We start from the raw sequence: 12947 nt of genomic DNA on the forward strand, positions 1-12947 counted from the left end.
CATTGCCCTTTTGGCTAGAATTATTGCCCCCATGACAAGACCTGGGTGCAGCCATCTCTTTCCTAGACAGCTGGAGGCCTATTGAAGGCTCACAAGCCCTAGGCAGACTATCTATTTTATATTACTGTGCAATGCAATAGCATTGTAGTGTATTGTACTGGAGATCGAACCTCCTGGGGTTCAGGACCCCTAGGGATTTCCTGGGATTCGGGACCCCCCTCTTTTCTTTGAACACATATGTAAATACACAGACAATGTAAATCACATAAACATTAGGTAGCCCTGAGTCTGAAAATGCCTTATAAAACTATAAAAAAAAATATTTTTCCATGTAGTAAATGCCATAGTTTGAAGAAAAATCTAAAGAGTTGAACTGCCATTTTTTGCCATTTCACCTCTTATAAACATTAGAATAAGAGGTGATCAAAACATCAGACATTCCCCATAACAGTATAAATAAAAAGTACTTCTAGCCCTGCAAAAAACAATGCCTCATTCAGCCCATATATAGAAATATAAAAAATTACAGGTGTCAGAATATGGGGACTCCAAAAATTTATATTTTTCAAAGAGTTACATTTTTTAAGGCCTTAAAACGTAATTCTATCTATCTATCTATCTATCTATCTATCTATCTATCTATCTATCTATCTATCTATCTATCTATCCATCCATCCATCCATCCATCCTTTCTAGCTAACTACCACATAATTTGTTTTCTATATTAAAAAACAGATCCCATTGACTTCAATGGGTGCTGGAATACGCATGCTACTCATTGAAATCAATGGGAGGCTTTTTTACCTATTGCTTTCAATGTGATACGCGCGTATCACATTGAAAGCAATAGGTAAAAAAGCCTCCCATTGATTTCAATGGGTAGCCCGCGTATGCAGGCACCCATTTAAGTCAATGGGATCTGTTTTTTACGCCGTTTACGAGTTTACGTTCAGAATGAACGAGCATAAAGTCCGTGTGAAGGCTCCCTTACTCAGAAGTCTTCGACATAACCTTGGAGGAATACATATTTATAATCCAATATACTGTATTAAGAGTGAGATTTGCCTGTTATCAGCCTCACAACAAAAAAATAGCACTTTTAAGATTTGGTACTGTAAAATAAATCATAAACATTTATGTAAGGAATATGGATAATGGAATACATTTAGACAGGCTTGGTGCGAAGTTTAAGTTCATCAAGGAATGAATCCTGTGTTGCAGAATTCATGCTTGTATTCAAATGTGGGAAGAATATGCAAATCTGTCTCCCAAGATGTAAACAGGGAGACAGTGCCTCTGTTATGCTTCCCTCTATAGCAAGCACCCTGAACAACATGCCCGACTTCCCATGTTGTTCAGGGTGCTTGCTATAGAGGGCAGCATAACAGAGGCACTTTCTCCCTGTTTACATCTTGGGAGACAGATTTGCATATTCTTCCCATGTTCCCTTGCAGTGGAGCAACTATGGCTGTATAAGTCTCCACACACCTGAGAAGGTGGTCTCTCCCTAAGGATAGACGTTATCCCCACAATCTGTATTCAAATGCTGAAGCTAGCCATGCAACTTCAATAGCCAAATACTTGTTTGAGCAACAGCTATTCCTCCTGACCTCACCACCATACATGTGTTCTCAATAGTGAGAGGGGAATGAGCCATTACTAGACTCCTCTGGCTGCTTCTTATCTTACCTAAGAACAAACGATTGGGCATGTTGAGATTTAATATGCCTCATTCTTTTGTCTGTGATATCTGCTGGAACACTTATTAGATGGTTTGACTGATGTTAGTTTACTGTGTCAGCGAAAGGGACAGAGCAATCTGTTGGGTACTGTCCAGTGACATAACTAGGAATGGCAAACTATTGATACTGGGCCCCCTCCCTTCCTCACCGACACCGAAGACCTCGACCAACTGACCCCCCTGCGCTCTCTATTATGCCCCATAGTGGCCTCTGCACACAATATTATGCCCCATAGTGGCCCCTGAACGCAGTATTATACCCCATAATGAGCACCCATGAACAATTATTAATTGTATAATAATCGGAGACTCTGGGGGATACAAACATAAAAAAACACTCTTACTTACCTATCTCCGGGCTGAGAGTCGACTCTCAGCCTGCACTGTGAACAAGCAGACACCGGCGATCCCTGGCGGCCGCGATCGACCCATACGTCCTTTGTGATCGGCCAGTAGATCTCGATCAACGTATTGGGCACCCCTGCCCTAGACCATAGGCTAGCTAAAGTGGGAGAAGCAGGAGGGACCACTCACCCAGTAGGGCCCACCCTGGACTGTTCTGTCTGTTAATAAAGTGAGTCAAGTGCAGAATTACTTGATCTCTCCTCGCTCTTGGTGTGCTACAGACACAGAATGGGAAGAGCAAGGACTGGAGGTGGAGTCTAAAAACTCTTCTTTGACTGCAGCTGGAAAGAACAGGAGGTGAGAGGAGGGCGCTAGCAGCTGCTCTTGGCGGGAAGTGAGGTAAATAACATAACAGAATCATGTTTCTTTTATTTTGTAAAGAGACTGCATGCGTGACTTAGGGTATGTTCACATGGAGTTTTTTGTCAGTGGATTTTGATGCAGAATCCGCCTCAAAATCTGCCAGCAAAAATGGCTCATATTGACTTCAATGGGAGCTGCTCACTTTTTTTTTCTGCTAACTAGTGGCGTACAAAAGAAGCGGATTCCGCGCTGATTCAGCCACAGCGTCCATGGCTTGAGGCAGCATCTATGGCTCACTGGCTCGAGCCAGCGTCCATGGCTCGAGACATGCTCAAGGCATGCTCCTGTTTACGCGCGTATTACATTGAAAGCAATAGGGAAAAAAGCAGCCTATTCATTTCTATGGGGAGCGAATGTATGCCGGCTTCCATAGAAAGCAATGGGATCTATTTTAACGCTGCTGATTCCGAACGAGTTTACACGTTCAGAATCAGCGAGCATATACTCAGTGTGAATGCACCCTTAAAGGGCAAATCAGTATACGCATTGCAAATAAAAACCACGTTCAGCCAAACAAAGAAATAAAAAAAAATAAAAAACCGGGGGGGAGGGAGGAGGTGTACAGGGGTCAATAAGTGGCCACGGCTCCAAACATGGGAGCAAGGTCGTCAGCACGGCCTCCACCCACCAGGTCTCAGTAGGGTCGAGTACCCTGGAAGAGGATCCATGGCGTCCAAACCTCCATAAAGGCGTCACGTGCGTCCCTCAGGGACCCCGTAAGGTCCTCCATACACTGGATTCGGGTTTTTTTTTTTTTAAATGTAGATTGTGAGCCCCATACAGGGATCATAACGTACGTTTTGTAGAATGGGAGGAAATTTATGCAAACAAGGGGAGAACATACAAACTCCTTGTAGCTGTTGTTCCTGGTGGGAGTTGAAGCCAGGACTCCAGCGCTGCAAGGCTGCAGCGATAACCACTGAGCCACCGTGTTGCCCCCACCCCTCCCCATACACTGAATTTCATCCACCTTACGGACCCAGTGATAGATAGAAGACGGGCGAGACGATTTCCAGAGAGCCAGAATACAAGTCCTAGCAGCGTTAATCATGTGTCGCGGGGCAGATCTGCGATAAGACCGCAGAGGGAGGTCCGAGAGATGGAGCAGGAAGAGAGCCGGCTTACAGGGTAGAGGAATCTGAAAGATCTGAACAATCAATTTGTGAACGCTAGCCTTTAAGTTTTATATCAACTGAGGCAGTGAAAAATATATATAAAAAAATTTCTCACTCACCTGTCCCCGAAGCACAGGTGTCCTCCCGATGCAGTCCAGTCCTTCTGCTGAACAGGTCTCTTCCGGAGCTCCGCTGAAGCCGCTGGTCAGCTTCAGCGCTTACGTGACCCCCAGCTGATTTAAAAATTAAAAAGGTTGTCAATTTTTGCCTGGACAACTCCTTTAAGTAAACGGCATACGTCACTGTTATACACTGTTATCATAACTAATTCACTTCTATGGCAGTTACAGAAACAGCACAAAATGTGTGATTGTTTCTGTAAAATCTGACTACTACTGAGTCTTTGTAATATTACAATGAAATGGCATGCCTTCATAGAAACATACACTCACCGGCCACTTTATTAGGTACACCTGTCCAACTGCTCGTTAACACTTAATTTCTAATCAGCCAATCACATGGCGGCAACTCAGTGCATTTAGGCATGTAGACATGGTCAAGACAATCTCCTGCAGTTCAAACCGAGCATCAGTATGGGGAAGAAAGGTGATTTGAGTGCCTTTGAACGTGGCATGGTTGTTGGTGCCAGAAGGGCTGGTCTGAGTATTTCAGAAACTGCTGATCTACTGGGATTTTCACGCACAACCATCTCTAAGGTTTACAGAGAATGGTCCGAAAAAGAAAAAACATCCAGTGAGCGGCAGTTCTGTGGGCGGAAATGCGTTGTTGATGCCAGAGGTCAGACGAGAATAGCCAGACTGGTTCGAGCTGATAGAAAGGCAACAGTGACTCAAATAGCCACCCGTTACAACCAAGGTAGCCAGAAGAGCATCTCTGAACGCACAGTACGTCGAACTTTGAGGCAGATGGGCTACAGCAGCAGAAGACCACACCGGGTGCCACTCCTTTCAGCTAAGAACAGGAAACTGAGGCTACAATTTGCACAAGCTCATTGAAATTGGACAATTGAAGATTGGAAAAAGGTTGCCTGGTCTGATGAGTCTCGATTTCTGCTGCGACATTCGGATGGTAGGGTCAGAATTTGGCGTCAACAACATGAAAGCATGGATCCATCCTGCCTTGTATCAACGGTTCAGGCTGGTGGTGGTGGTGTCATGGTGTGGGGAATATTTTCTTGGCACTCTTTGGGCCCCTTGGTACCAATTGAGCATCGTTGCAACGCCAAAGCCTACCTGAGTATTGTTGCTGATCATGTCCATCCCTTTATGACCACAATGTACCCAACATCTGATGGCTACTTTCAGCAGGATAATGCGCCATGTCATAAAGCTGGAATCATCTCAGACTGGTTTCTTGAACATGACAATGAGTTCACTGTACTCCAATGGCCTCCACAGTCACCAGATCTCAATCCAATAGAGCATCTTTGGGATGTGGTGGAACGGGAGATTCGCATCATGGATGTGCAGCCGACAAATCTGCGGCAACTGTGTGATGCCATCATGTCAATATGGACCAAAATCTCTGAGGAATGCTTCCAGCACCTTGTTGAATCTATGCCACGAAGAATTGAGGCAGTTCTGAAGGCAAAAGGGGGTCCAACCCGTTACTAGCATGGTGTACCTAATAAAGTGGCCGGTGAGTGTTTATTTTGTCTTTTGTCCAGGCCCCCTCATCCCATTATCATTTCTAATTAATGTTGGCGTTCAGAAACACAAGAAAGTGTCATTTCTGTTCAGCCAATCTGTATGAGGATGAGTTAATACCGTTTCTCAGCTCACAGCGATAACGTATTATATCGTGGGCTGGTATAATTGATTCTTCTTTCTTTTTCAACACTCGGTTCATCTAAGGAGAAATGGAAAAAAACTCTAGTAGACACCACAAAAAGTAAGTTTATTTTTTTGGTCCTTAAAAAATCTTATGAATTCACAAGAGATATTATTTAGATTTAAGATTGATGCAGTGTTAATAAAAATAAAAAGCTTTTCAGAAAGATTTGTAAACTGCGCTAACCACTCTTAAAGAGGACCTTTCATCAGATTGGGCACAGGCAGTTCTATATACTGCTGGAAAGCTGACAGTGCGCTGAATTCAGCGTACTATCGGCTTTCCCGATCTGTTCCCTGGGTAAAGAGCTATCGGTCCCGGTACCGTAGCGCTTTACAGTCAGAAGGGCGTTTCTGACACTTAGCCAGGGAGGCCCTTCTGCCCAGCAGCGCCTATCGCGCTGTGCTGTGTGAGCGGAGAGGAACGCCCCCTCCCTCTGCTCACTCACCCGCTTACACTGTTCAGCGCGATAGGCGCTGCAGGGCAGAAGGGCATCCCTGGCTAAGTGTCAGAAACGCCCTTCTGACTGTTAAGCGCTACGGTACCAGGACCGATAGCGCTTTACCCGGGGCACAGATCGGGAAAGCCGATAGTGCGCTGAATTCAGCGCACTGTCGGCTTTCCAGCAGTATATAGAACAGCCTGTGCCCAATCTGATGAAAGGTCCTCTTTAAACATCTGGAAATTGTCATTGAAATGTGTTACATGGAAGTGGCATCACAATATGTTACCTAAAAATGATTGTCTTCAATCCAGAGGGACAGATAGAGATCACAGGGCAAAGTTACATGCCCCTCCAATGCTACACCTTGTCTAGCTACACTGTGCCCTCATGCATTGTGCCTAATGCCCCCTTGTACTCAGCTCCCATGCATTGTGCCTAATGCCCCCTTGTACTCAGCTCCCATGCATTGTGCCTAATGCCCCCTTGTACTCAGCTCCCATGCATTGTGCCTAATGCCCCCTTGTACGCAGCTCCCATGCATTGTGCCTAATGCCCCCTTGTACTCAGCTCTCATGCATTTTGCCTAATGCCCCCTTGTACTCAGCTCCCATGCATTGTGCCTAATGCCCCCTTGTACTCAGCTCCCATGCATTGTGCCTAATGCCCCCTTGTACTCAGCTCCCATGCATTGTGCCTAATGCCCCCTTGTACTCAGCTCCCATGCATTGTGCCTAATGCCCCCTTGTACTCAGCTCCCATGCATTGTGCCTATTGCCCCCTTGTACTCAGCTTCTATGCATTGCGCCTAATTCCCCCTTATACTCAGCTCTTATGCATTGTGCCTAATGCCGCCTTAGACTCAGCTCTCATGCATTGTGCCTAATGCCGCCTTAGACTCAGCTTCCATGCATTGTGCCTGATGCCCCCTCGTACTCAGCTCCCATGCATTGTGCCTAATGCTGCCTTAGTCTCAGCTCCCATGCATTGTTCCTAATGCCCCCTTGTACTCAGCTCCCATGCATTGTGCCCTTGTTATGCACCTGACATGGCCTCATGCATTGGTCCTGCTGCACCAAAGACAATACCACTATATTAGATAAGAGGAGCAACATGGTGGCTCAGTTGTAAACACTGTAGCCTTGCAGCGTTGAAGTCCTGGGTTCAAATCCTGCCATTGACAACATCTGCAAAGAGTTTGTATATACTTCTTGTATTTGCATGGGTTGCATCTATGCTCAGCAGTGCCTCCCCCCCGCCACAGTATTATAGGACATTAGGGGCCTGACGACAGCCGCTACCCCTGCCTTTTTTTTTCTTTTTTTAATAGGCTGTTACCGGCAGGGGCCGGGATCGGTAAGTGACACCGCGGGGCCCCCAAGCACTATTATTATACTATTTTTTTTTAATACTACTATTATACCATTTTCAGAACCCCAAGTATAATGATCGGAGGCCCCGGAAAGGTAAGCGAACATAATAAACGTCACACAACTAGGCCCGGGTCATGTGACGTCCATACGTCATTAAAGGTGGCCGACACCACCGAAGACCGCAGCGGAGTGGGTGATAGGTAAGTTACAGTGGTTTTTATGTTTGTATCACCCTTGGTCTCCAATTATTATACTCTGGGGTCTGAAAAGACACCAGAGTATAATAATTGTTCATGGGTGGTCATTATGGGGCATAATACTGTGTGCAGGGGCCACTATGGGGTATAATACTGTGTGCAGGGGCCACTATGGGACATAATACTGTGTGCAGGGGCCACTATGGGACATAATACTGTGTGCAGGGGCCACTATGGCACATAATACTGTGTGCAGGGGCCACTATGGCACATAATACTGTGTGCAGGGGCCACTATGGGACATAATACTGTGTGCGGGGGCCACTATGGGACATAATACTGTGTGCGGGGGCCACTATGGGACATAATACTGTGTGCAGGGGCCACTATGGGACATAATACTGTGTGCAGGGGCCACTATGGGACATAATACTGTGTGCAGGGGCCACTATGGGACATAATACTGTGTGCAGGGGCCACTATGGGACATAATACTGTGTGCAGGGGCCACTATGGGACATAATACTGTGTGCAGGGGCCACTATGGGACATAATACTGCGTGCAGGGGCCACTATGGGACATAATACTGTGTGCAGGGGCCACTAAGAGACATAATACTGTGTGCAGGGGTCACTATGGGGTATAATACTGTGTGCAGGGGCCACTATGGGGTATAATACTGTGTGCAGGGGCCACTATGGGGCATAATACTGTGTGCAGGGACCACTATGGGGCATAATAGCGCGTGCAGGAATGCGGCGGGGGGTCGTCGGTCAGGAAGGGGGGGGGGGCATGTCAAATATTCGCCATGGGGCCCCGCCATTCCTAGTTACGCCACTGCCCAGCAGTGTCTCCCACCCCCAAACAGTATTATATGCCCAGCAGTGTCCCCCACCCCCAAACAGTATTATATGCCCAGCAGTGTCCCTCCCCACACACAGTATTACATGCCCAGCGGTGCCCCCCCCACAGTATTACATGCCCAGCAGTGTCCTTCCCCCGCACAGTATCATATGCCCAGAAGTTCCCACCCCCCACAGTATTACTTGCCCAGCAGTGTCCCCCCCACACACAAACACACACACACGCAGTATTTATTATATGCCCAGAAGTTCCCACCACCCACAGTATTATATGCCCAGCAGTGTCCCCCCCATACAGTATTACATGCCCAACAGTGCCCCCCCCACAGTATTACATGCCTAGCAGTGTCCCCCCATACAGTATTACATGCCCAGCAGTGCCCCCCCCACAGTATTACATGCCCAGCAGTGCCCCCCCACAGTATTACATGCCCAGCAGTGTCCCCCCCCCCCCGCAGTATTACATGCCCAGCAGTGCCCCCCCCACAGTATTACATGCCCAGCAGTGCCCCCCCCCCACAGTATTACATGCCCAGCAGTGTCCCGTCCCCCCCCACAGTATTACATGCCCAGTAGTGTGTTCCCCCACACAAACACACACACACAGTATTATATCTCCAGCAGTGCCTCTCCCCCACAGTATTATATGCTCCCAACAGCCCCCCTCCGCTCTGGTGATATTATTCTACACCGTGGTCTCCTCAGACCCCAGAGTATAATAATCGGAGGCCCAGGGAAGGTGAATAAAAATAACAATCAGTAATCCTCGCCTTTCCTGGGCATCCTGTCTCTGGCTGTCTTCAGCATCTTCCCGACGTCTCTGTTCAGGCCTGTGATTGGTCATCAGCAGTCATGTGGGGGGACACTGACGTCATTACACCGCTGCGCTCCATCCGACTGCTGGGGCCTATTCTCATGCACATGATGGAAGACGCCAGAGAGTATGCAGAGCCCATGAGAGGTGAGTATATCTATTTATTATTTTAAGTCACCTCCCCTGGGTTAGTATCTATTGAAAAAGGGCCTGACGGGTGGCCACACGGTGGCTCAGTGGTTAGCACTGCAGCCTTGCAGCGCTGGAGTCCTGGTGTTCAAATCCTGCCAAGGGCAAAAAAAAACATCTGCAAGGAGTTTGTATGTTGTTCTCCCTGTGTGTGCATGGATTTCCATCCCATATTCCAAAGCAATACTGATAGGGAAAAAAATGTACATTGTGAGCCCTATGTGGGGCGCACAATCTACATAGAAAAAAAGAAAAAGGGCCTGGCAACATGCCGGTGCCCCTTTTCATTTACAATATATATAGTGGTCGGGGAACCAGGCTTTCCTCGACCGCTGTCATAGTGGTACTGGACCCCGGCTATCTCTAGCTGGTCACGATAGTTACGCCCCTGGCAGTGGGTCTTTGAGGTACTGCTGGCATCTAAGGGGAGCAGGGGGTCTTTGGGGTACGGCTTGCATCTGAAGGAGGGGCGGGGCCTTTGGGGTTCTGCTGGCATCTAAAGGGGGAGTAAACATCCCTGGGGTGCTGCTTGCATGTAATGGTGGGCAGGGGACCTGCTGCATGCGTTTGTATGGGATCCCAGGGGTATTGAATTTGTGTGTTGGGTTCCTGGGGCACTGCTTGTGTGTGAGAGGGAGTTCTGGAGATGGTCCCAGGGTGCTGCCACCTGTGTCCTTGTTTGGAGGTCCCTGGGATGCTACCTGTGTGTGTGAGGGCGTGCTGGCCCCTTGGGTACTTCCACCTGTGGGCATGTGGCAGAGGTTCCGAGGTACTGCTTTGTAGTGTTTAGGTCATGTGGGTGATGCCTTCATGTAAATGGGGGATTCCTGCAATACTGCCTGTATGTGGGCGGGGGTTGTTGATGGGCTCTGAGATGCTACCACCGGTGTGCGTGTGGGGATGCTACCTGTGAGTTGGAGGGGTCCGGCACCTGAGGTGTTGCCACCTATGTGTTAGAGTGCTTCTGCTGTATGCTGAGGGGGATGGGGGCTTCAGTCCCTGGGGGGCTACCATCTGTATCCTGAGAGGGGCGCAGGGGCTGCCGTCTGTAAGGTAGGGGGATCCAGGACGTGGGGGCTGCCTCCTGTGTGCTGTTGTGATCTGGACCCTGGGGAGCTGCTGCCTGTGTGCTGAGGTGATCCAGACACTGGGAGGCTACCACTTGTATGTTGGGGGGAGGGTCCGGTCCATGGGCGGCTGCTGCCTGTGTGCTAGGGGAGGGTGGTGGTCCGGTCCTTGGGGGGGGCTGCCACCTGTATGCTGGGGGCCTGCATCTGTGTGCTAGGATCTCCGGTACTTGGGAGACTGCTGTCTGTGAGCTGTTGTGATCTGGACCCTGGGGGGCTGCCTGTATGATTTGGGTTCCAGTCCCTAGGGGCTGCCGTCTGTGCCTTGGGAAGGGGGATCCCTTAGAGGTTGCTGTCTGGTGTGGGGTGCTATCTTCATGTAAGTGGGGGGTGCTGCCTCTATGTGAGGGGAGGCTGTGGGTGTCCCTGGGCAGGCTGCCACCTGTGTGCATGGGGTCAGGTCCCTGGTCGGTTGTCATCTGTGTGTTGGTGGAGGGGGTTCTTGGGGAGTGCCACTTTTCTAGTGTGTGTGGAGTCCCTGGGGTGTTTCTGCATGTGTGAAGTAGGTGGTTGGGGAAGGGGGCTGCTTGGGTGTAAGCAGAGTAAATCACGTATCTCTGGTTACATAACACAGGGATGCTGAAGTTATAACATACAGTAGTGCCCCTGTGTTAAATATATTCTCACTCCTCCTGCATTATAAATAGAATGGCCCCCACATCCTACTGTCCCAGCCTTTATAGCCAGGGTGTGAGCTGTATGCATAAACATTCTGCACTGCTCACTCTCCACAGTGTTTAAAGAGGACCTTTCGTCACTTGGGGCACATGCGGTTTTATATACTGCTAGAAAGCCGACAGTGTGCTGGATTCAGCGCTCTATCGGCTTTCCCGATCTGTGCCCCCGGTGAAGAGCTATCACTGCCGGTACCGTAGCTCTTCATAGTCAGAAGGGCGTTTCTGACACTGTCAGGAACGCCCTTCCTCACAGCAGCGTCTATAGCGCTGTACTATGAGAGCGGGGAGGAACGCCCCCTCCCTCTCCTAATAGTACTTGTCCATAGGTCTCTGGGCAGGCTGCCACCTGTCTGAATGGGGTCAGATCCCTGATTGTCATCTATGTGATGGTGGAGAAGGTTCCTGGGGATAATACTCGTCCATAGACTAGTAGTGGGGGGGGGGGGGCGTTCCTGCCCGCTCTCGCAGTCCAGCACTATAGGCGCTGATGGGAGGAAGGGCGTTCCTGACTGTCATAAACGCCCTTCTGACAGTGAAGAGCTACGGTACCAGCACTGATAGCTCTTCACTGGTGACACAGAACGGGAAAGCCGATAGAGCGCGAGATTCTGTGAAAGTTCCTCCTTAAACAACGTACAGCCTGGCGCACATGTGATCCTATCTTACCTCTAGTAACACCATCACATGAGACGACAGTGGCTGTTTTTTTCCATGAGAGCAGGTAATACTAGACCAGGACAGGTAAGTGTGTGTGTGTGTGGGGGGGGGGGGTTGATAACTAGTGGAGGTGGGATTTTGTTTGTTTATTGTTTTGTTTTTTAAAATGGACGAGGATTGCGCAGATGGTTTTATTTCAATAAAATATATATTTTTTAAAATGTATGTTTGTTTTAGTAATATTACTGTAGGTGGAGCTTATCATAAGATATAGGTCCTATACTGACTAACCTATAGAGAATATACCCAGACCATGGACCTACCTGCAGCAACTACAGAATATACCCAGACCATGAACCTACCTGCAGCAACTCCATTCTAGCCAATTCTGTAGTGAGACAGCTAGAATGGAGTTGCTGTAGGGAGGACCTACCTATAGCAACTACAGAATATACCGAGACCAAGAACCTACCTGCAGCAACTACAGAATATACCCAGACCATGAACCTACCTGCAGCAACTCCATTCTAGTCAGTTCTGTAGTGAGACAGCTAGAATGGAGTTGCTGCAAGGAGGACCTACCTGTAGAAACTACAGAATACCCTGAGACCATGAACCTACCTGCAGCAACTCCATTCTAGTCAGTTCTGTAATGAGACAGCTAGAATGGAGTTGCTGCAAGGAGAACCTACCTAGAGCAACTACAGAATATACCCAGACCATGAACCTACCTGCAGCAACTCCATTCTAGCCAATTCTGTAGTGAGACAGCTAGAATGGAGTTGCTGTAGGGAGGACCTACCTATAGCAACTACAGAATATACCCAGACCACGAACCTACCATCAGCAACTCCATTCTAGCCAATTCTGTAGGGAGACAGCTAGAATGGAGTTGCTGCAAGGAGGACCTACCTATAGCAACTACAGAATATACTGAGACCATGAACCTACCGGCAGCAACTCCACTCTAGCCAATTTTGTAGTGAGACAGCTAGAATGGAGTTGCTGTAGGGAGGACCTACCTATAGCAACTACAGAATATACCCAGACCATGAACCTACCTGCAGTAACTCCATTCTAGTCAGTTCTGTAGTGAGACAGCTAGAATGGAGTTGCTGTAGGGAGGACCTGC

This window comes from Leptodactylus fuscus, chromosome 2 (assembly GCF_031893055.1).
Source record: "Leptodactylus fuscus isolate aLepFus1 chromosome 2, aLepFus1.hap2, whole genome shotgun sequence".
NCBI lineage: Eukaryota > Metazoa > Chordata > Amphibia > Anura > Leptodactylidae > Leptodactylus > Leptodactylus fuscus.